General features: G+C 47.9%; 1 long non-coding RNA gene across 2 annotated transcripts in view; it reads right to left on the bottom strand.

Annotated features, from left to right (window-relative positions):
• Positions 1–1976: 1976 nt before the first annotated feature.
• Positions 1977–24509, bottom strand: part of LOC109489047 — a 35741-nt gene continuing 13208 nt past the window's right edge. Inside the window, exons 3-5 of one of the 2 annotated variants that reach the window (XR_004618874.1) lie at positions 12912–13169; positions 10293–10453; positions 1977–2377 (exon numbers count right to left, since the gene is read on the bottom strand). This is a non-coding gene — a long non-coding RNA (uncharacterized LOC109489047). The remainder of the gene's footprint in view (positions 2378–10292; positions 10454–12911; positions 13170–24509) is intronic. The other variant, XR_004618875.1, reaches the window with a different exon arrangement.

The following is a 24509-nucleotide window of genomic DNA, read 5'->3' as shown; positions in this document are numbered from 1 at the left end:
CTTTGGCTGTTTATATTTTTTTCTTTGTCTTTGGTTTTTAAAAGTTTAATTATGATGTGCCTTGATGTGGATCTCTTTCAGTATCCTATTTGGGATTCACTAAGCTTCATATATCTATATTTTTATGTCCTTCACCAAATTTGAGGAGTTTTCAAATATTCTTTCTTTGAACACCTTTTTAGTCTCTCACTCTTTTTCCACTTCTGGAACATGGTATGAAAGTTAGATCCTTTGTTATTGTGCCACAGATCCATGAGGCTACATTCAAATTTGTTAAGATTAAAAAAAAATTAGAGGAGTTTTAGGTTCAAAGCAAAACTGAGATAAAGGTACATAGATTTTCTATATATGCCATGCTTCCACACATACATAGCCTCTCCCATTATCAACATCCCTCACCAGAGGCGTACATTTGTTATAACTAATGACCCTATAGAGACACACCATTATCACCTAAAGTCCATAGTTATCTTAGAATTCATATAGGGTTTTAGATATTCTATGGGATTAGACAAATGTGTAATGACATGTATCCTTTGTGCTGTCCGTATTCATCCCTCCCTACCCCCAACCCCTGGTAATGACAGTTCATTTTACTGACTGCATAAATTTTGCCTTTTTCAGAAAGTCTACAGTTGGAATCATACAGTATGTAAGCTTTTCAGATTGACCTCTTTCACCTAATACTATGCATTTAAGGTTTTTCCATGTCTTCTCATGGCTTGATAGCTCATTTCTTTTTAGTAGTGAATAATATTTCTTTGTCTGGATGTACCACAGTTGATTTATCCATTCCCCACAAAAAGATACCTTGGTTCTTTCCAATTTTTGGTGATTGTAAATAAAGCTTCTATAAAAATTTATGTGTAGGTTTTTGTATGAACATAACTTTACAACTTCTTTTGGTAAAACTAGAAGCATGGGGGCGCCTGGGTGGCACAACGGTTAAGCGTCTGCCTTCGGCTCAGGGCGTGATCCCGGCGTTGTGGGATCGAGCCCCATGTCAGGCTCCTCTTATGAGCCTGCTTCTTCCTCTCCCATTCCCCCTGCTTGTGTTCCCTCTCTCACTGGCTGTCTCTATCTCTGTCAAATAACTAAATAAAATCTTTAAAAAAAAAAAAAACTAGAAGCATGATTGTTGGATTGTATGGTAAGAGCATGTTCAGTTTTGTAAGAAACTGCTAAGATGTCTTCCAAAGTGGTTGTACCATTTTGCATTCCCATCAGCAATGAATGAAAGTTTCTGTTGCTCCACATCCTCACCAGCATTTGATGGTTGTTTGGACATTCTGAGGGGCATGTTGTGGTATCTAATTGTTGTGTTAATTTGCATTAAATGTGAACTTACCATGTGGAGCATCTTTTCACATGCTGATTAGCCATCTTTCTACCTTCTTCGGTGAGGCGAGGTATCTGCTACATTTTTGGCCCATTTTTTAATCAAGTTGTTTATCTTCTTATTGTTGAGTTTTAAGTGCTCTTTGCATATTGTGCATGGGTCCTTTATCAGATGTGTCTTTTATATATTTTCAGTCTTTTGTCTCTCTGTCGTGCAGATTGAGTAGGTTCTATAGTCCTGTCTTCCAGTTCACAATTCTGTTCCCGGTCATCTCCACTCCACTAATGAGAACCCATCAAGCAAGGTTTTTATTTCAGTTACTGTATTTTTTAGTTCTATAAATACCACTTGGTTCTTTTTATAACTTCTATTTCTTTGTGGAGGTTTTCTGTTTTTACAATGGTTTCAAAAGAATTTGTAGTTATTGTTGAAGCATTCTTATGATTTCTTCTCTCATTCAAATTGTAGTTTTCCTAGTTCTCGGTAACAGATGATTTTTTTATTGCATCCTGGACATTTTGGTAATTACATTAGGAGGCTCTTTTTTTTTTTTTTTTAAAGATTTTATTTATTTATTTGACAGAGACAGAGACAGCCAGCGAGAGAGGGAACACAATCAGGGGGAGTGGGAGAGGAAGAAGCAGGCTCACAGCGGAAGAGCCTGATGTGGGGCTCGATCCCACAACGCTGGGATCACGCCCTGAGCCAAAGGCAAGACGCTTAACCACTGTGCCACCCAGGCACCCCAGGAGGCTCTTGATCCTACGGAAATCTTGTATTTTATCGATCTCCCTGTTGAGGTGTAAGTTCTGGCCTGTTTCTGTGGGCTTGAGTTCTAATGGCAGCTTAATTTTCTGAGCCCTTGCAAAGCTATTATCAACTGCTTCGTTCTCCTGGGGATGCTGAGGTTCCTGCTCAATCCCCATTGCTGCCATCTGTTGGGGAGGAGTGCTGTTCTGGTTCACCTGCTGTCGTTGAAGACCTTCTGGCAGTGGTGGGGATGAGCAGACACGGCTGGGCCCAGGTCTCCCTATGCCCCTGGGTGGAAAGCAAGGAAACACAGGATTTTGCTGCTGCCATGATGGAAAGATGCCCTGGTTGTGGAATGGAAGCCATCATGGCCCAGGACTTGGCTCCTGCTGCTACTACCTGCAACTCAAGGTGTCTATATGGGACCCAGTTGTGCCATGGGTCAATTCGAGTTTTTAAAGCCCAACAACATGTACTACCAATTTTAACTCATTCTAAGAAACAATAGGTATGATGATCTCATGCATTTGGAGGGCCAGTTTTCAATTTTCCTATAAGATGCATGTAATGATTGATAGGGGAAAAAGTGTTTATCTTTGTATCTCCCGAAATCACTTCATGGATACCTAAGGCCACTTTGGGGAACCAGCCCTACAGCAACGCTGACAGTGTTGTAAGTAACAATAATGTCCCAAATGACCTAAGGCTATTTTGTGCTGAGAGCAATCTAGAATGGGTCTTAGATGTTGTCGTGTCACCATATTACAAGCCAAAACCACGATCTGGTTGAAATTCTGAAAACAGCTCAGTATGCATCAGTACAGTGTGTGGAAGCTGCACGACTCACCTCCAGCAGCAAGCTTCCACATTTCACCTGCTTCCACATTCACCCACGTACACGCTAATCCACGTAAAAGATTGCCTACTCACTCGTGTTTACTTATTTACAAACTTCCTGCCCACACAATTATATGCTTCCTCCCTGACCTAGCTGCTCAATTACATTCTTACCCACTTCCCAGCTTACACGTTTACCTCCTTACGTGCCACACGCTTGTCTCCTTGCACGTGGACCTTTTACATGCTTGCACTCTTGTGTGCTAACCCAATTGCACACTTACTCACTGATCTGCTTGCCCTCCTCCGGGGTTGCCCTTTTACCTGCTTAGTCACTTACACAATCACACACTTGTGTGACTGCAAGCTTACACAGCTCCATGCTTATCGCCCACTTCTTCAGCTCCGGCTCCAACTCCAGCTGTGGTGCGGGCGCGGCTGCACAGACACCCAGCTTAGCAAGGAGAGGGGGCTGGACTTCAGTGAAGGCAGGCTGTTAGTCACGCTCCTGGCCGTCAGGCCCACTCTCATCTCTGGCGCCTGCCTCATACCAGCCTGTTCTTGCAAGAGCCCCTGTCTATACCTCTGACAGTTGCCAACATATTTCCTGTGGTCTGAATATTTTTGTGGAATTTTTTCCCTCCATCTCCATGTGTGTCCGTTGGAAGGAAAACCACCAGCGTTTGGGGCACTTGCATGCTCAGAGCTCTGTGTGGAGCAGCCCGTGTACAACTTCCTCCCCACTCTCGTGGCAGCTGGCCTGCTCGGCTTCATGTGGCTCCCTCTGCTGTGAGCCAGAGCTGATTTCCAACTCGGCGGACGCTGGCTTCCTGGATGGCATATGCAGGGATCTCTGGGGAAGAACAGCCTGAGTATAGCTGGGAAGGGGAAAGAGAGCTGGACTCAGGCCCCATAGGCCTGAAGTCAGTGTCCAGATGGGTCTCTTCTAAGCTGTATAGCTTGGGGGGTCATTTATCCCCTCTGAGTCTCTGTTTCCGCATACAAGAGAAGGGATAACTGGGAACATAGAGAGGCAGAGACTAGCTGCTTCTGCCTTTCTCTTCCATCCCTGGGTCCTGGAATACTACAAGCCAGGGAATGCTTTCCAACTGGAATAAGACTTGCCGAGACATTCATATTCCACTGAGCACCAGAAAAGTGACAGGAAAGCCATGGAGCAGTATTCTCAAAGTGAGGTCCCCCCACCACCACCGTATCAGAATCATGACAATGCAGTGTTAAATACAGATTCTGGGGCCCTACCTCCTCTAGGGATAGGACCCAGGAGTCAGCAATTTAACTACTTGCATAGAGAGAATCACAAGCATAGTATGTGGGAAACAATTTCTGCTTCTCCCTTTTCTCCACATAATGGGTTCTTGTTCATCCTTCAAATGAACTCGAATGTCACCCCACCATGAAGCCTGCCTAGACTCACCCCAGAGAGAATTAACTATATCATCCTCTGTGGGCCCACTATCTTATTCACATTTGTGTCCCCAGCACCTAGCCCAGGAGCACATAGCAGATGCTCGTAATTAAAAATAGCCTCCTGGGGCACCTGGGTGGCGCAGTAGTTAAGCATCTGCCTTCGACTCGGGGCGTGATCCCAGGGTTCTGGGATCGAGCCCCACATCAGGCTTCTTTGCTAGGAGCCTGCATCTTCCTCTCCCACTCCCCCTGCTTGTGTTCTCTCTCTCGCTGGCTATCTCTCTCTGTCAAATAAATAAATAAAATCTTTAAAAAAAATTATTTAAAAATAGCCTCCTTCCCCTGGCCTATGAGGCCCTCAATGATCTGATCCTTCCCATTTCTACCTGCCTTCCACACCCCCTCAGCTCACCTCTCGATGTTCCTAGCACACCGGCCTTCACTCTGTACCTTAATCAAGCCAAGTTTTGTCTAGTCTCTCAGCCTTTGCTTTCAGTGCTTCCTCTGACCGAAGCACTCTTTTTTCAGTTCTCGCATGACTGGCTCTTCCTGCTGGACATTCCTGTTGTAGATCAAATATCATCCTCTCAGAGACACCTTCCCTGCCCACCTAACTGACGTCCCCCAGTAATACCTGTCTCCCTTCACCCCATTTTCCCTTTATCACACATATCTTTGAAAAAGAAATGTTTGTTGTCTGTCTCTCCCCAGGGAACATAAGCTCATGAGATGAGAGATATTCATAAGTTTAGCTCAGTAATTCTTAACCAGGGTTGATTTTTACCCCCCAAGGTCAATTTGGCAACGTCTGGAGTCATTCAGAGCTGTCAACGCTGGGCAGGAGCTACTGGTGTTTAGCGATTAGATACCAGGAACACTACTAAACATTCTGCAAGGCACAAGACAAGACAAAGAATCAGCCAGTCGGGGCGCCTGGGTGGCACAGCGGTTAAGCGTCTGCCTTCGGCTCAGGGCGTGATCCCGGCGTTACGGGATCGAGCCCCACATCAGGCTCCTCTGCTGTGAGCCTGCTTCTTCCTCTCCCACTCCCCCTGCTTGTGTTCCCTCTCTCGCTGGCTGTCTCTATCTCTGTCAAATAAATAAATAAACTCTTTAAAAAAAAAAAAAAAAAAAGAATCAGCCAGCCCCAGATACCAATAGTGCCAGGGTGGAAAGATCCTGGCCTAGCTCATCTCTGATGCCCCAGTGCCTGGACCAGCGCCTGGCAAATCTTATGCAGTTCAAACATTTTTATGGGATGAACAAATGAAATGTTTGTAAATGTTGGATTTAATTTTTAAGCCCCAAATGTCCTTAGAGAGCAATTAAGCCACACGTTTTGACACTCTGCTTCTGGAAGCCTCAGGCTATGGAGCAGAGTCTCAGGAATTCTGTACACCACGAAGATTTTCTAGCTAAATGCTGACAACGTAAATTTTGTGACTACGGTCTCTTTTATATATTGGGGTCCTGACTGTCTGACAAGTTCTACTGCTTAAAAAAATCGTTACAGCCCAGCTGCCTTATTTCACCAAGCTGGAAGCCAGGACCCAAAGAAGCTGGTAGTTCCTCAATATTACACAGAGAGGGGCATCTGGGTGGCTCAGTCGGTTAAGTGTCTGCCTTCGGCTCAGGTCATGATCCCGGGTTCCTGGGAGGGAGCCCCACGTCGGGCTCTCTGCTCAGGGGGGAGCCTGCTTCTCCCTCTCCCTCTGCCTGCTGCTCTGCCTGCTTGTGCTCTCTCTCTCCCCCTCTCAAATGGGAAAAAAAAAAAAAAAACCTAAAACAAAAAAAACTAAAAAAAGAAAAAAATTACACAGAGAGCCAGGCCTGGGTCTCCCGAGTGCCTGGCTGGCCTTGGTCACACACTGGCCACAGCTCTGTGATTCACCAAAGACACGATTTAGGAGCAAGGCGATGTGATGTTAGCAATTACAGGCCTCAGAGCCATATTGGGTGGGTTTTCAATCTGGCTCCGCCTCCAACCAGTTGTGTGGCCTTGGAAAAGCCATTTACCTCTTTGAGCTTTAGTTTCCTCCTGAGGACCTATAAAATAGAGATCATAATAGTACCTCCCTTATACGGTTGTGATGCAGACTGAAAAAGTTAATATGTGAAAAACGTCTGGAACAGCGTCTAGCACGTGGTAACTGCTCTGTGTCAGGCGGGTAACCAACTCATCCCAGTTTGCCTGAGATTTTTCTGGTGTTAGCACTAAGAGCCCTGTCCCAAGAGACCACTCCATCTAAGCAAAGTGAATAGTCGGTTATCTCAGCTGCATGTGAATGTTTGATTTTTTTGAAATTGTCTGCATTAATGTTCAGTAACTGCCTATAGTAATGTCATTTGGCTTTTCATTACTAAGTACTTTTCATTATATTCAGTACATTTCATATAATGAGCATGAGAGAAAGGGTTACTGACAAATCAATTACACAGATGGGATAACAGGGGACCACTTTAGCCTACTTTCTTCTTCTTCTTTTTTTTTTTCTAGAGTGTTCCCCCTGCCACATATGGTAATACATTGGTGACTTTTTGCATTGATTTGTGGGAGTGATTATCCTGGGTAGTATTTTTTTTTGACACTTCAATATTATCCCAACATTTTTTCCAGTTTTATGGAGTTGTAATTGACATACAGCACTGTGTAAATTTAAGCTGTACAGCATAATGATTTGACTTAACCTACTTTCTAATAATGAAGTAAATGAATGTCTTGGTCTTTTTCTATCAATTCATGCAAGCAGGCCCACAGGACTTCTACTTAGAAAACACTTTTATAGCCATTGGTTTGTTACCAGATGTCCTCGAACAAGAGAACTTTGTTTCTTTTTTCCAAAAGTCTGTAATTCCAACAGTTTATGGCTTCAACTATATTTTCCCCAATAACACAGAATCTTGGAACTAGAAAGCAGTTTATATTTAGTTACAACTGTGCTATTTCCCAGATGGGAAAACTGAGTCCAGAGAAGCCCACTCCCTTTTCTGAGGTCACACACTAGTAAAGGATGACCCTGGAGCTCAGACCCAGGGTTCAAATCCTGGGCCAGGGTACTCTCAGAGTTTCTCAAACTGGGTTCCACACCCAGTGGCAAGTTTCACAGGGGAGTGAGTGGCTAGGGAGTGAGAGGGAAACTGCACCACTCGGCAACCCCACCCTCCCTCCTCCTGTCACAGAAGCTCCATTTTTAGCATTTGTACATCGAGCTTCAACTTAAGTAGCCTCTGCTCAAGGGTTCATGTGCTGAAAAAATATTTTTTGAAAGCCACTCGATTCTATCATAAGATTGACATATTTTCTTCCCTGGAAAATGTGCTCCCATGGAGAAAACTTAACTACTTCTTTGAACCACATTTTCCCTTCTCTAATAGATTTTACATGGTTGGAAAAAATGGGTGCATGGCCCTTTAACAGCTGGCAGTTAAAATGAAAGGCTCATTCACTCACAGGAACAAACTGAGCCGGGTGAGTCAGGCGTTGGTAACAACTAGCCCAGATGTATAATCTCGTGCCGATCGCTTAGGAAAATGCTGCCATTAGGGATCACTTGATAGAACCTTAGAGTGAGGTCCAGGAGGGCCCTAAGGTGGACAGTCCCCAGGAAGCAGGATGAAGGGGGACAAACTGCAGTGAGACCATCTAGAACCCAGGCCCAGGGCACTGGACAGGGGCAGGACTTGGTGCTGGTGAGGTGTGCTTCTCCCCACCCCCTCCACTATGATTTTTAAGCTGAAACAGACAAAATCCAAAGCCAGGAAAACATCCTGGGTTGACCACCCCCCCCCAAAGTGGAAGAAAGACAACAAGAAATGGCAAAGTGCACAACCTTTGTCCAGAGCGATTCTGGCTTAAAGGAAGGGCGAGGAAGAGTCAGCTGACTCCCCATAGGAGAGGTGAAAGCTCACTAGATACTCAGCAGGTCTGGGTTTGAATCCTGGCTCAGCCACTCACGAGCTGTGCAATCTCAAGAGAGTCACCTCACCTCTCTGAACATCCTTTCCTCATTGGTAAAGTATAGATTGTAATGGTACCCACCTTTTAGGGCCAGTGAAGGACTGGAAAAAGGGGAGGCTCTGCTCCTTACAATGCTTCTGTGCCAAGGAAACAGTCATAGCCACTGTGTACTAAGCACCTACTACGTACGCGTGTATGGTGCCAGAGCCTGAGCCCCTCCCCACCAAGCTGGGTGGCCTCTACTGGGGTTTCTACCTGATACTGGGGTAGTTCAGAGTAAGGCTCTCACCATCGTAATTTGGAGCCAAAATAGTCTGGAATCAGAACATCCTGGGAGACTCAGAGTTCACCAGTCTTTGCCATGGGTTACTGTGTTTGGCCAGCCCTCCCCACACAGTAAGGGATCAAGAAATATTTGTTGAATGAGTGACTCAATGATGGAAGAAATTAATGAAAGACCGAATGTTGATGAATGTCTCCTACTGGATGGAGAGAGATTTAAAAAAAAAAAAAAAACCCTCAGGAATTCCTGAACATAATGTTGAATGAAATAAGCCAGATACAAATGTTCTGTGTGATGACATTTGTATGAAGTTCTCGAATGGACAAGAAAAATCTGTGATGATAGGAGTCAGAATCATGGTTACCTGGAGCCTGGAAGGAAGAGACCAAGAAAAGGCAGAGCTGGGGTTTGAACTAGGGGCCCCTGCCAGCTAAGCCCATGTTCTTAACCCCTTAGCCAAACGGCTGCTCAGAAGCCACAGAGCCCAGTTTCCGGTCAGATTTTGAGAGCTCCTTTATAGGCCCTGCCAAATGGCTGGCCAGGCTCCACTTCCGTACCTCCAGTGACAGAGAGCTCATTACCAAATGACATGGCCTTAGACATTTGCAAAAGTCATTGATATACTCTCACAACGGGTGAATTTTATATTATGTAAATTATACCTCAATCAAACGGTTTTTTTTTTTTAAAAAGGAGTTGATATAGCAAGAGGGATATAAGACATTAAGTAAAAAAAAGTGAGATGCCCAACTGTACAATTCTCATGTAGGTAAGAAATAAATGTTGTTAAAACCCTCCCATATGAACACGAATACATGTATAAATAAAGGCAGAAAATCCTGTCTTCAAAGCACCACTCCAAACTTTTGACAATTGATATTTCTGAGGAGGAGCATAGGAATGGGGGGTGAGGGAGACTTTTATTTTGCCGTGGAAATGGATTCCTTGGGTAATTTTTTTAATTAAAATAACCAAGCAAGCCAGCAAGAAAGAAAAGAAGCAATGCAAAAGAGCATAGAGGCTGCAGTCGGTCCTCCAGCCCTTTTACAAGGATTGGGCCCACGGATTAGGGAAATCGGCATCTGTACGCAGTTAATTGGATGTGTCTAAACTCAAGAAGGACTTCAGGAATGATCTAGGCCAGTTCCTTTGCTCTGTAGGTGGAGAAACTGAGGCCCAGGGAGGGACTGGGGCCCGTCCAACGCCAGAGCTCGTTGGGCTTGGGCCCGGGCTGGAGTCCAGGCCCCGGACGAAGCTCCCAGCTCTGCCCCCGCGCTGGACTCTGTGCAAATTGTTTCGTGACTCCGGGAAGGGGGAGTTTATAAATTTGGCCACATTTTGGAACAACAGAGCCATAAATGGACATGCCCGCGGGAGGCTGGGAGGTACCTGACCTTTGAGGCTGGGGGTGGGGAGGGGAAGGGAGAACCGGCCGGCAGCCTCAGCCCTGGCCCAGATGCTTGCATCCAGAGGAAAAGAAAACTGGAGAAATGAGCTAGTCCAGTGGGAGGCTGACGATGAAGCGAGTAAACGGAGGGCCATATGGACCTGGTTCAAATGCCCCCCCTGTGCCTCTGCCCCTGTCTGGCTGCATTCGCCTCTCGGAGCCTCCGTGATCACCAAACCTGGCAAATGATGAGAACGTTTGGAAAAGCTGTAAAAATGCAGGTAACCAGGCCCCAACTCCAACTTACAGAGAATCAGACTCTCCCAGGATGGGTCCCAGGCCGCTGTATTTTCCAGAAGCATCTCGTGGTGGTCTGCATCACGGGAGACCTGGAATTCCGGGGCCAGTGACATCCAGGATCTTAAAACAGGCTTCTCAAATCACCATTTTTCTTTCACCCTGTTGCCGCTAGAAGAAAACCCACACTGCTTGGCACGCCCTTCAAGGCCTCCAGGGCAACAGGACAGCTTCACCCCGACCCCACCTCAGCCCTTCACATTCATCCCTCCATTGTTTCAGCAAATAAGGTGGAGTGTCCCTGCTGCAGCCCCAGATAACACCACGTCTCTGCCTTCCCTGGCAGTCCAAAGTGGGAATAAATTAAATTCCACACTCTATGGCTCTCTTCCTTTTCTAAACACATTCTTGTTCACACTTTCCAAGCCACAGTTCCTTCAAGTTGGACAGTCCTCCATCCCATCTGGCTTCTCTTTTGATGGAAAACCCACATCAAATCCTCCCTTCCATGAAGCTTTCTTGCTGTTCTCTGCACCGCACCCCCCCCCTCGTCCCACCAACAGAATCACTACCTACTCAGAATTCTACCCTCCAAATGAATGAGTGAATGAGTGGAGTTCCTGGCTGATTTACCTCCTGGCCCTGGCACACAGTTTGTAGCCAATAATGATGTTTGTGGCAATTCAGTAAAAACCGGATCTCTGAGCCAACTCTGACCTGAGTGCATCTACCACTGAAAAGCATTTGGTCAGTCAACAAACATTTACTGATTGTCTACTATGCACCGGGCACATGTAAACAAGCCAGACCGGTCCAGAAGGGGTTAAATGCCGTGGTGAGTGTTTTGAGAGAGAACAATTGAGAGGTGAGTTTCAGAGAGGGTGGCTAGGAAGCCCCTAGGAGACATCTGAGCGGGGCAGGGCTGGCCTGCAGAGCCCCAGAAGGGGTTTGAGAAGAGCTTTTGGGCTTGTAGGAGGTAAGGGGCGGGGGGGGGGGGGCCACAANGGGGGGACACAATGGCCAGAGCCAAGTGATGTGATGAGCAGCAGTGTGGAGAGGTGGGGCCCCCGCCACATAAAGACAGATGCAGCTTGGGTGGGACAGCGGATCTTCCAAACCTTAGATTCTTTGATTCTCTGACCTTATCTATGTTTTAAACTCACACACACACACAATTAAAGAAAACAAAACCCCTCAGAGCCTCAGAAGTTGGCTAAAGCCCACAGTGTTGTTTGTTTTCTTAAAAAATATATTTTCCCACTGAATCTTCAGTTTTGTGTTTCCAGCAGCTGGCATCCACCCAAGGGGACAAGTTAGCTGAGACAAACAGGCTTCCGTCCCTCTGTCATTGTCCTCTGGATCGCAGCTCGTGGCTGCTAAGAGGGTCATTTCCTGAGGCCTCTGCAGGGCTAGGAGGGTGAGGTGTGGGGGCCAGGCCTTCCCACGGATGCAGCTGGGTCAACTGCATTTCCCGAGAGGACACTGCTCTGGGAGAGGGGGTGGGGCAGGCACAAAGCAGCCCCGAAGGTCAGGCAAGCAGCTCTGGCCCCAACACTTCATTAGTTAAGTCAGTTCCTTGAGGTGTAACAAAACAGTGTGGTAAGGTTCCCAGGCTAGCCCACAAGACGAGCCTGTGGCTCTGGCATTGGAGAGCCATTGATGTAGGATGAGAGGAACTAAGCCCAAGAGAGGGTCTGGGCCACCTGATTTCAAGACTCACCAAATTCGGGCTAGGTGACCTGGGAATGATCCTCTGAGGTGAGCCTGGGCTGTGACTGGGACACAGAAAAGCCCTTCTTCCACTGGGAGGGGCAGGGGGGCCTGACTCTGAGACAGAGGACTCCAGGCATGGGGCCCACGGCACTCCACAACTATCCAAGCCACACTTTACAAATTCTGAGTCTCTAGGTCCAGCCCCTCCTGGTTACAATCTGGTTTCTTAAACTGATGCTTTGCCCCCGGGAGACAGGGGAGGGTGCCAAGGCTGTGTCTGGCCCAAACCCATCAAATACCTCCCACAAACCCATGAATCTTGTATCAGGATCATGCAACTTCCTCTCATGCCACTCTCCCTCGCTTTTACCTCCAGTCACGCTAACTTGCTTTGGGTTCCTCTTTCCTGCCCCATGGCCTTTGCCCATGCGGCAAAAGTAAGAAAAAGCCCAGTATGTGGAGGGTTTTTGTTTTTTTTCCCCAAGTCTGGAGGAAGCACACATCCCTTCTGCTCCCATTTCATTGATCAGCACACAGCTCCTCCTAACTACAAGGGAGGCTGGGAATGTGGTCTAGCTGAGTGTCAAAAAGGAAGACATGGATATACGAGCTGTCACAGAAGAGTGGCTCCCCAACACGAGAAGAAAGGGGTGACAGAGGCCCAGACAGGGAAAAGCCCCTGCTGTTTCGGTGCACACACCCTTCACATCCTCCCCCAGGGAGGGGGAGACATGTCTCCTGGGCCTGCGTCCGCCTTTTCCTGCGAATGTAAAACCAATTAGTGGTCAACTCCTGGAACGGACACTGCCCATGTCCCACTGACAATCACCTCTACCCACCACAAGTTGCTCACTGGGACTCCTGGGACTCTGCCTGACAGCGTGAGTCTAGCCTCAGGATCCCCCCGTGTGCTTACCTGCGGGTAAGCTGGAAGTGGCAAGGCATGGCACCCCAGAAGAGCCCTTGACCAGCGGAGGGTGGAAAATCGGTGGATGGGGCACCTGGGTGGCTCCGTCGGTTGAGCGTCCACCTTCGGCGCAGGTCACGATCCCAAGTTCCCGGGATCGAGCCCCGCGTCGGGTTCCCTGCTCACTGGGGAGTCCACTTGTCCCTCTGCCTGCTGCTCTCCCTGCTTGTGCTCTCTCTCTGTCTTTCTCTGTCAAATAAATAAGATCTTTGAAAAAAGAAAAGAAAAGAAAAAGAAATTGATGGAGAGATCCCAACAGCTCCCTAACCCTTTGCTTGGAATGACTGAGGTAGGCCTGACGCTGTCTCTGAGAGGCCCCTAGCAGGGCTGAGCTCTGGCCGTCCACCCCAGTAACACCTTGATAATGCTTCCCTTACTGGCTGACTTCTATTCCCTGTCTCACCTCCCCACTCCCCGGCAGGGATTCCACTTCCCAGACAGATGATTGACATTTAGATAGCTGTCTTAGGGTCTGCTTCTGGGGGGACCCAAACCAAGGCAGCCCCCCAAGCATAGGAACAATGACCCATGCTCTCCTCCGCTCTCGTGTCCAGCCCTGGGCTTCATGGGTTCACAGTCATTCTTTTAAATTACTTTTAGAAACACACAAAACGTGTCAATGGATTGGTCCTCTTGGCCAGGGCACCGAGGCCAGGGAGAGGGCTCATGCACTTGAAAATAAGCGTCGGAGGATTTATCTGCCCATTCTGTTTCTTTCCCGCACACAGGAAATCCTGGGCAGGCAGAGCTTCCTGACCCGGGGTGGGGGACGCTTGCAGCACGGGGCAAGGACCCTCCTCCTCATGAGAGGAAATGTCTGGGTGGTTCGAGGGAACTGGCGCTCCCTCCCTCACTGCCTGGAGAGAGGAAAATTCAGAGTTCTGGGTTCTAGTCCTCCCTCTGCCACTAGTTTTCTGTGTCACTCTGGGCTGTTCCTGGGCTGTGGATTCCCGTCTACACAGGCAGAGTAACTGTGCATAGAATTGCCTCCTTCTGCATCTCCTCTGAACTCAGATCCAGGCCTGGCACAGGATTCTACTTGTGAAAACTTTTAAGGGATTCAAGAAGTTAAAGCATACAAGTACTTTGGGTATTTTGGAAACCAGTACTAGCAACAATTAAGAAGAGTTAGAGTGATTTGTCCTGTTGACGGAATTTTCCATGGAAAAATACTTTGAAATATATATTTTCTGAATAAATTGGCATTCACTAGCTACTTTTGTCTTTTCCTTTTTTCAGGCTTGCTCTGGTCTCTACAGCCCAAGTTGCTTGACCAATCAGATTGTGTCGTGCTCCCTTACAACTCACTTATGGATACCTCTCAGTGCTTTGTTCAAGAGCAAATGATTGATTATTGAATTGAATTTGATTTCCAAGCTACTCTGCCTGGGAAGATAACTTAGGAATGCTTGTTAGAATTGTGTCTGTGGGGGGCGCCTGGGTGGCACAGCAGTTAAGCGTCTGCCTTCCGCTCAGGGCGTGATCCCGGTGTTATGGGATCGAGCCCCACATCAGGCTCCTCCGCTATGAGCCTGCTTCTTCCTCTCCCACTCCCCCTGCTTGTGTTCCCTCTCTCGCTGGCCGTCTCTCTCTCTGTCAAATAAATAAATAAAATCTTAAAAAAAAAAAAAAAAGAATTGTGTCTTAAGTAAAAGTTAAAAGGCTGTGAATGAAGGCCAGGGACTGCTTGCACCTAAGAGTAAGGTGCTAGGTATGGACTTTGTGGTATTGGTTTGGGGGCTTGGCTGGCCTTTTAGCTTTATTTCAGACTGTAGATAAATGAAGTCATTGCGCCAGTTACTCCAGTTAAGTGAGATGCTATTGTGCATGCTGACTGTATTGGTTAAGAAGGCATTAAGCTGCAAGTTGCAGGATACAGTAGCTTAAACCATAAGCACATTGACTGCTTGTCTGCAAAACTGGATGCAGGTGGTTGTGGAATTAGTCCACCAGTTTATGATATCATAAGACACAAGTGTGGGGCACCCGGGTGGCTCAGTCGGTTGAGCAGCCGACTCTTGATTTCTTCTCAGGTCATGATCTCAGGGTCCCGAAATCAAGCCCCTGGTTGGGCTGGGTGCTTAGCACAGAGTCTGCTTGGGTTTCTCTCCCTCTGGCCCTCCCCCAACTCGTGCACGCATGCACTCTCTCTCTCCAAAATAAATAATCTTATTTTTAAAGATTGTATTTATTTATTTGACAGAGAGAGAGCAAAGCAGGGGGAGCAGCAGAGGGAGAGGGGGGAAACAGGCCCCCCACTGAGCAGGGAGCCTGATGTGGGGCTCAATCCCAGGACCCTGGGATCGTGACCTGAGCTGAAGGTAGACGCCTAACTGACTGAGCCACCCAGCTGCCCCAATAAATAAATCCTTTTTAAAAAGAAATAAAAATAAATAAAAGACACAGGTGCTTTCCATCTTTTCACTCCTGTATCCTTATTTTCAGTGCCTCATGGTCCCCAGACGGCTGTCACTTAAGTATCACCCTTGTTCAAGGAGGGTGACACCCCTCAGCTCTCCTCTTCCTTCGGATCCTTTTATGAAGAAAGTTTCCTAGAAGCACCCCAGCATACTTTCCCTTATGTTGTACTAGTCAGAACTAGGTCACATGACCGTTGGTGTTAGTTACCTATTGTTGCGAAGCAAATTACCCAAAACCTAGTTGTTTAAGACTGCAATAAATATTTTACCATCTCTCAGTTACTGTGGGTCAGCTAGAGATGGCATAGTTAGGTGGCTCTGAATCAGGATCTCTCAGGGGTGATTAGTGTCTGAGTCTTAATTTATCAAGATGACTACATGACGGCATGGAGAGTTCAGTGCCACTGAAAGCAAAGTTTAACATTACAGTCCTCCTAGAAACAAGAGGCACCGCGTGCCATGCAGAAAGCATCACTGTCAGCCAGGAGGCAGGGAGAAGCCAGAGAAGGCCAAGGCCACAACCTTCATTGGGGTTTCTGTGGGAAAAGCAGGGCAGGACAGGGCAGGGTAATGTTTGGATAGTTTGGATAATTCCAGTGGACTTTGGGGCACAGGGGCTGTCCCTAGGTGTCTATTACTTGGCCCTAGAATGATCCAGGGCAAGGGAAATACTGGCTTGGTGTGTGAGTTAGGTAAGAAGGTGGCTGGGGGTATGGATTCAGGATTAGTTGGTTTATATGTGAAAGGTGGGCTCACCAACAGGTTGTTTACGGTCTCTAGGAATTAGCTAGCCCTAACCGTGAGGGGCAGTCTTCTCCCAGCCAGCAAGGCTCTCCAAAGATACTTAAACATCATAAAATATAGAAAATTCAAAATATGATTAATACAGGGGCACCTGGCTGGCTCAGTTAGTAGACAACTCTTTTTTTTTTCAAGATTTTTTGTTTATTTATTTGACAGAGAGAGAGACAGCCAGCGAGAGAGGGAACACAAGCAGGGGGAGTGGGAGAGGGAGAAGCAGGCTCCCAGTGGAGGAGCCTGATGGGGGGCTCGATCCTAGAACCCTGGGATCACATCCTGAACCGAAGGCAGACACTTAACGACTGAGCAGCCCAGGCACCCCTAGAGTATGCAACTCTTGATATCGGGGTTGTAAGTTCGAGCCCCACGTTGGGTGTAGAGATTACTTAAAAATAAAACCTTACAAATAAATAAAATCTTAAAAAATACAACTCATGCAAAGGTATCTCTGGCCCACCCTGCAGTCATTCAAAGCTTGACTGGGACTGACGCCACTTTCAAGGTGTCTCACTCACATGCCTGGCATGTTGGTGCTGGCTACTAGAGGGAGGACTTAGTTCCTCCCACGTGGGCCTCTCCACAGGCTTGTTGAGCGTCCTCACAATATGGCTACTAGTTTCCCCCCCCGAAGTGAGTAATTTAAGAGACCCAGGGAGAAGCAACACTGGTTTTTATGACCCACCCTCAGAAGCTACTCTTTGAAATGAGTCACTACATCTAGCCTACACTTAAGGTGGTGGGGATGAGTTTCCACATTTTCAAAAGAAGGGTGTCAAAAAATTTACAGACATATTTTAAAGCCACCAGATCATTCCTGACTGCAAGGGAGTCTGGGAAGGTGTGGGAGAACAGGACTGTTGTGACTAGGTTAGACTAATCACGATTGACTCATCACCTGGGACACAAAGCCACCCAGACAAAATCAGGGTTCGGTTAATGAGGAAGGAGAGGGAAGGCTGACGGGTAGGCACTGTATCTGCCACAAGGTGACGATAAAGATGAAGGGAATTAGGGTTGCCAGATGTCCTGATATTGCATGAGACATATTTATACTAAAATATTTTTTGTTGTTTATCTGAAAGTCAAATTTAATGGGGTGTCTTCTATTTTCATAGGTTAAAAATCGAGCACCCCTTGGTGGGAAACAAGTCTTCAATCATCATAGAAGGAGGCCAGTGAGGGGGTGGCACTTCTTAGGAAGAGGGAGCTAAAGGAAGCCTGGGATTGCCTAGGGTAGGTTCCTTTGGCAGGGGGGTGGGGGGGTGGGGGGTGCAGGGGAGTGAGGTTGAGGTCTCCTGTGGTCCCAATCTCTCTCCTCTGCTCCCAGGCCACCTCCATATCCACCACCACCACCACCGCTGCCTCACTCTGATCTCCAAAGACATCCAGAAAGCTCTAGCTAGAGGCATCTCTCTTCCCCACACCCTGAAAAACCAACTCACAAAGCCGAAGTGGGGGCTGAGGGCAGTGCTGCTAAATGCATGTGAGTGGTGTGGGAACTTGGAGCCTCGCTGTGTGACCTCAGGCAAGGCCCTCCCCACTCTGGGCCTCCCTTTCCTTGGCTTTATAATGAGCGTTGGTCTAAATCATCTCCAAGGGCCCTTTTACTTGGCCTACGTGTCTCCCTCCCAAAAGGAAAAACTACAGGGAACAAAAAGACATGGGTGGTTTCTCTCGTCCCGTCTCCAAGCCAAATTCAGATGAAAATGTCCAGGGTGACATAGATTTAATATAAACAGTGGTGCATTGATAAAAATACCCCAAAAGGAGTCCCAGATGGGCTATTTTTATCCCTTAAAACACACACACACTCACTCCAACCCCCATCACCCCCACCCATAAGTTTCTCCAGTTGGTTTTTACAAGAAGACAAGAGTTCCAGTTACGAGTGCTAATTAAACAGCCCTGACTGTGGGCAGGAGGGAGGCTGGCGCAAATCTTCTCTCTGGGCATGATGTCATCACGATTGTGCATTTCTCATGACCCAAGAATGTGAGTGTGTTTGCACTGCACATCGAAGCCGGTGATGCAAGCGCCGCCTGGTAAACAGGCCCCAGACAGGCAGGCAGTGCGAGGAGGAGAAGCCCCCGTGTGGAGGCCTGGCGGAGGCCCAGGATGCTTTTAACTCCTTCCTGGCAGAACTGGCTGGTAGGCCACTGAGGTTTGGCTCAGGAGCCTTCTCTGCTCAGCCCCGGCTTCTCTCCCCGCCAGGGTCCCTGCCGGTGACAAGCTCTGAATTTGGAGTCGCTGGGATGTGCGGTCCTACCCACCAGCGCCATACGCTTGCTCCAGGGGACTTGGGTATGTGACTCCTCCGCCGTGAGTCTCAGTTCTCTCATCTGAGGCAATGGGGTGATGAATCAGGGCTTCAATTCCTTGTCCTCAACTCTCACAGCCCACAAAGTCCAGACAACCAAGGGCTTTTCTGGGTATTTGAAGAAAACTCATGTGAAGGCAAAACCTGACCTGGGTGGACTGGGGTCTGGGCAGAACCTCTATCGATCCCACTTCGACTCAATACTCACATGTCTCACTACAGCAGTATTCATAGATTTGACTGGAGATGGGCCAGTCCCCACTGGGTCACCTTTTAAAGCCCCCCAAATTCTGAGTTCTGAAACGTGTCCAGCACCAAGCGTGTTGATCAGGGGTTGTGGGCTGGGGCAGCTGCCTCTCGCCCATCGGGAGACTTGCTGAGGGACTGCCTTCTGCTGGAAAGTCAGCCCCCGAGGACAGTGCTTAGCTCTGTCCCAGCTGTGTCCCAAGCGGCCAGCTCAGTGCCTGGCACCCAGCAGTCTCCCAAGCGCTGCTGAATCAACAGCCAGAGTTACTCCTAGCTCTATAAATGCTGTGGTGGTGATCGTGGGGAAACTGAGGCCCAAGCCTGGCTCCTTTCCCACAGGAGTTCTGACTTTCCCCAAAAAAGGTAGCTGCTCGCATTTCTCTGCTGGCCCGCTCACAAACAGCTTGGTGACCCCCCTCCGGCGTTCCAGGCTAGCCTCCTCCCCGGCTAGCTGGTTTGCGGGCATCGACGAGTTTTCTTTGGCAGAAGGTTCAGCTGATTGAAAACAAGGGGGAGCATGAGGAAAACTGGAGGTGGGGAAGGGGTGGTCAGGGGGTAGAGTGGGGGCCGAGGGGTATCTGGGGAAGCTGAGATCTGCTGGCCGGCCTGAGACTGTGGACCAGACTCCGGGACCTTTCTGAGGACTATGACTGTGTCGTCAGCTCCTGTCTTAATCCTAAAACTGGAGAATTATCCAGACCTGTGCAGAGCTGCCAGGATGGAAGAGGCCTCTGCAGGCCTGACTTGCTCCCAGCTGCTGTGGAGCCCGAGTAACTCCCTCTTCCTCTCTGGGCCTTGGCATGGCAAGGCTGGAGAATCCAGCATAGCAGACCAGAGCTGAGGGTATAGACACAGATCTGAGTCCAGACCCAGACACTTCCTCTGATTGCAAAGGGAGTTAGGGCAAGTCACTTTCTCTCTCTGAGCCTGTTTCCTCATCTGCAAAATGGCACTGAGTTACAGGGATGGTGCCCTGATGGATGTGCTTGGCACACAGTAGCGATGACAAAGGAATGTTAGTAAATTAGCCTCAGCTTGGCTAACCCTCCTTAGGCACTTAGCACAAAAATAACCTCATTGTCTGAGCACCCACTATGTTCCAGGCACTGTGCTAAGTGCTTCTTAAGCATTATTTTATTTCACCCTCCCAGCATCTCTCAAATGGGGCCTAGCACTGTCCCGATTTGTCAGAGGAGAAGACGAGGTTCAGAAAGGTGAAGTGACTCTCCCAAGGCTGCACAGCTAACAAGTGGCAGAGCTGGGTCTGCTGCACTCTAAACACTTCATACCATGGCTTCCAGAAAGATCTAGCTCAGCTAATTCCATGCTCAGCTCCTCAAAGCAAGGCCACCCCCTGATGTGGCATATGACCAGTGCAGAGGCCTCCATTCCCGCATTCGAACCATGGGGAAGATCCTCCCTGCTCTGCTGTCCCCTGCGGGGCTAAGGTGAGGATGCTGGTGACCTTGAGAAGGACTTTGCAGGTTATGAGATGGGATGGGCATTCTCAAAGGCTCAGAAAGGGGGAGCCCAGGGAAAGAATTAATCCTCTCTAGCCACCCTGGCAAGTGTCAGGTCCAGTCACAAAGGGGCTGGTGTATGGAAAGTAAGTGAGGGACAGCTGCCTCGGAAAGGCTCTGAGTTAAGGGGACTACTCAGAAGCTAAGAACTGAAAGGAGAGGGACACTGGGTGGCTCAGTCGGTTAACCATCTGCCTTCGGCTCAGGTGGGATCGAGTCCCGCATTGGCCTCCTTGCTCAGTGGGAAGCCTGCTTCTCCCTCTCCCTCTGCCACTCCCCCTGCTTGTGTTCTCTCTGTCAAATAAATAAAATCTTTTTTTAAAAATGTTAAAAGAAAGAATTGAAGGAGAAATGGTCCCAGTCCTCCTCCCAGGACCAGACCCTCACCATGGTCTGTCCCTCTATTAGGAGTTGGGCCGTACTGTCTCTGGAGTCCAATAGATCGGGGTTCAAGTCTCAGCTCTACTCCTTTCTGCTATGCAACCTCTGGACTTCCCCTCTCTTAGGGGTCAGTCTTCCCAAAGAGAGACAGAGGTGAGCTTCACCAGGAATGTAGTGAAGACAAGCCTTGGGCCATGGATAGTGGTTGAAATAATTATCTTCTGTCACCTGGTCTGCAATCCTCAAGAGGCTTCTAGTCTGCAAGGAGAGACCGTAAATAAAGTGGCTGGCACAGGTAGGTACCCACTGGATGGAAGAAAGGAAGGATGGAAGGAAGGGAGGGAGGAAGGGAAAGAACAGAGGGAGGGAGGGATTGATGGATGGGGTGATGAGTATCTTTCTCCAGGTCACACAGTCAGGAAGTATGTCTTCCTGATACCTCCCACTGGGCACCAGAGAATGCACAAGAGCTGGTAAGAGAGAGAGAAGCACTCCAGGTGGAGGGGGCTGCATGAGCAAAGGCCTGGAGTTAGGAATTATTGCAGCATGGATGAGACACTGGTCTCACATGTTCTCCTTCAGTAACTTGCTCAACAAGATCCCATGAGGAAGGGGATCTGAACAGAGGCTCTCCCAGAGTCCTCTGGGGCAGAGCCAGGAGATCGTATAGGGAATAGGGCCCCAGAGCCCAGATGAGCAGGCAGGAGCAAGCCCAGCCTGGGGGTCGGGCCTCAGAGGGCCAGGTCTGGCCATATTTGGTTTTCAAGGAACTGGGAAGCTTCTTACCGGCTCTGCTGCCCACGCAAAGGAAAAAGGCCACCCACAGTTGCTGAGTCAGGCAGACAGCTGGGGTCAGGAGCAGAGGCCCCACAAAGGGGTGGCTCTACGGAACACAGTCAGTTAGAGCCTGGCCTCTAAAGTCAAGATGTGGATTCAAATCCTGCTTGACTCCCATAACCGTGTGACTAGGCCAGCCACTCACCTCTCAGAGACTGTTTCCTTCACGGGTAAAATAAGACAGCAGCAGTAAGGACAAGCATCATGACTGAGTTTGCTATGTGCCAGTCTCTGCTGAGGGCTCTACCTGCATTATCTCATTTCATTCTCACCACGATAGAGAAGTATTATCATTGTACCCAGGCAACACATCACGTGAGACCGGTGTTTCTCATGCAATCCGCAATAATTCCTAATTCCAAGCCTTTGCGGCAGTCCCCTCCACCTGGAGTGCCCCCCTCCCTAACCAGCTCTCTGTGTGCTTCAGTGCCTAGTGTGACATCCTGACAGTGGGACCTGGCTCTCTCCAGATGAGGAAACTGAGGCACAGAGAAGTGATATCACATGCAAGTAAGAGACATAACCAGGAATAGCTAGGAAGTACTTAGCAACCCCTCTACTTTCCCATTTCGAGGATTTCATCATTTCCTACTCAAATACCCCCAACTGCCCCTTGTAAAACTGGCCCCCCCTCCCTGCTTCCAAATTGCTGCCAAAGCCTTTACTCAGCCCCTCATAAGAGCCCCATGCAGAAGGTAGGCTAGACAGCACCCCCATTTTACATATGGGAAAACTGAGGCTTGGAGAAATAAAGCGAGTTGCCCGAGAGCAACCAGCCAGAGGGGAAAGCAGAGTTGGACTGCAATGCTCTCTGACTCCCCTTCCGGTGCTTTCTCCCCACCGCGGTGAGCCGACACTCCACGTTCTGAGAGGACAGCTTTCACCTCTCCTCCCAGTCAAGCCACCCCTCATTGGATGTAGGATAAAAGAGAAAATTAATCTAAAGTCCACTTGAAAGGAAAGGTCAGGAGGGATGAGGGGGACATTTTGCAAATAGATAAAGAAATCTGGCCTGATTTGAAAATCATAAAAGAATGAAGTGAATGAACAAGCTATAACCGTTCTGAATCAGATCATCCCTGCGTGACAGGCAGGAGACCAGAACAGCTCTCTGAACCCATTAGCTCATCTCCCTCCTTCTGGAAGTACCTCCTGCCCCACCCCGCATCAGGAGCCTGTGAGGAGAGTGAGGTGGCGAGGGCTCTGACCCAGAGGAATCGTTACCTGGCCAGTGCTACCCAGACTCTGTGATTTTACATCCCAGGGAAGTGTTCTCCCCAAATGGGGCAACATTTTGCTATTTGTCAAAGAACACTAAAGAAAAGGAAAAATAAAGCATGGCTTTCCACTGTCACCATAAAATTTAATAAGTACTAATCTCAGAATTTGGCAATTAAAAAAAATTACCTTTATAACTCCCCACGTTGTTCTAGCTTTCTCCCTAGCCACAGGCCAGGGAAAACTGTATCTAAGTGGGCATTTGGCAATCTCCAGATGAGTGGGAGAGAGAAAACATTTAGGGAAATAATTCAGAGTAGCTATATTCTTTGAGTGTCTTTGGGTTGAGAGCTACATAAAACTATCCTGGCTACCTTAATAAAGATTTACTGGAAGGAGATTTTATTGGGAGATCGGATTCTGGGGATTATGTAGTAGACAGTAGTGTCGACCGACTACCCTACACCTGGCAAACGCAGAAAACTCCAAAAACAAATAGAATCGGGTCTCTCTCGCTCTACTCTCTGCTTCTCTCTGTGTTACCCATCTTCCCATGCTAGTGGCAGACAGGGTTCCCCATGTAACAGAGAAGGTGAGGGCTAATAGCTTCCATGTTTCCTAACTCCCCGCACCGGCCACCACAGACAGACCAATTAACTTCTCAGTTCCAGTAGGGGAGGGAAGGATCCAGGAAGGTGTCTGATTGGCCCAACTGAGTCAGTCAGATGTCCACTCCTGGACCAATCACCTGTGGCTCGGGCTGGGTCTGTAAAAACATGGTGGCCCCTGTGAGAAAGTCGTGGTTGGAGTCAGAAGGGGAAAGAAGAAGTAGGCAAAAGGCCTAGGTGGAAAGTACCATAATTGTCCATTATGGAGATGATAAATGTGCTAATAAACGTGCAGATAACGTATCACAGGAGTTCGGGGGAAGAAGACATAACTTCTAGCCGTGGAGATCAAGACGACCTTCTTGGAAGTCTTCTTGGACTTTTGAGCTGAGAATATGTGGAACATACAGAGATTCTAAATGCCATCTCAAATTAGAAGAGAAAAATAAGCACTGGTAGAGGAGAAGTTATCATCTGAAGAAGCTATATATATATTAATGCTTTACTTTGTCAAGGTTTTTACTATTTTTAAAAACTGAGATATGATTCATTTATCATCCAATTTATAAAGTGTTTTATTATGAAATAATTTTAGACTTACAGAAAGTTGCAAAAATAGTTCAGAGTTCTACTAAAATCTTCACCCTCTGTATCCTTCACCTAGCTTCCCCTAATACCAACATCTCATACAACCGTAGTACAATGATCAGAACCACGAAATTACACTAATATACTATACTCTTATACTAATATACTATAACACTAATATAATAATACTGTTGACTAACCTACAGACCTTGTTTGAATTTTGCCAGTTTTCCTTTTGATCTAAGCCAGAATCCCACACTGCATTTACTCGTTATGTCTTCTTAGTCCCCTCCAATCTGTGACAGTTGTCAATCTCTCTTTTCCCTTATAACCCAGACACTGAAGAGTGCTGGTAAGTCATTTTATAAAACATCCCTCAATTTGGATGTCTGATGTTTTCTCATGATTAGATCAAGATTCTACATTTTTGGGGCGCCTGGGTGGCACAGCGGTTGGGCGTCTGCCTTCGGCTCAGGGCGTGATCCCGGCATTATGGGATCGAGCCACATCGGGCTCCTCTGCTATGAGCCTGCTTCTTCCTCTCCCACTCCCCCTGCTTGTGTTCCCTCTCTCGCTGGCTGTCTCTATCTCTGTCGAATAAATAAATAAAA

Source organism: Ailuropoda melanoleuca, chromosome 12, assembly GCF_002007445.2.
Source record: "Ailuropoda melanoleuca isolate Jingjing chromosome 12, ASM200744v2, whole genome shotgun sequence".
NCBI classification, from domain to species: Eukaryota; Metazoa; Chordata; class Mammalia; order Carnivora; family Ursidae; genus Ailuropoda; species Ailuropoda melanoleuca.
Note: the sequence above shows the minus strand (reverse complement) of the source record. Positions and strands in the feature narration are given on the sequence as shown.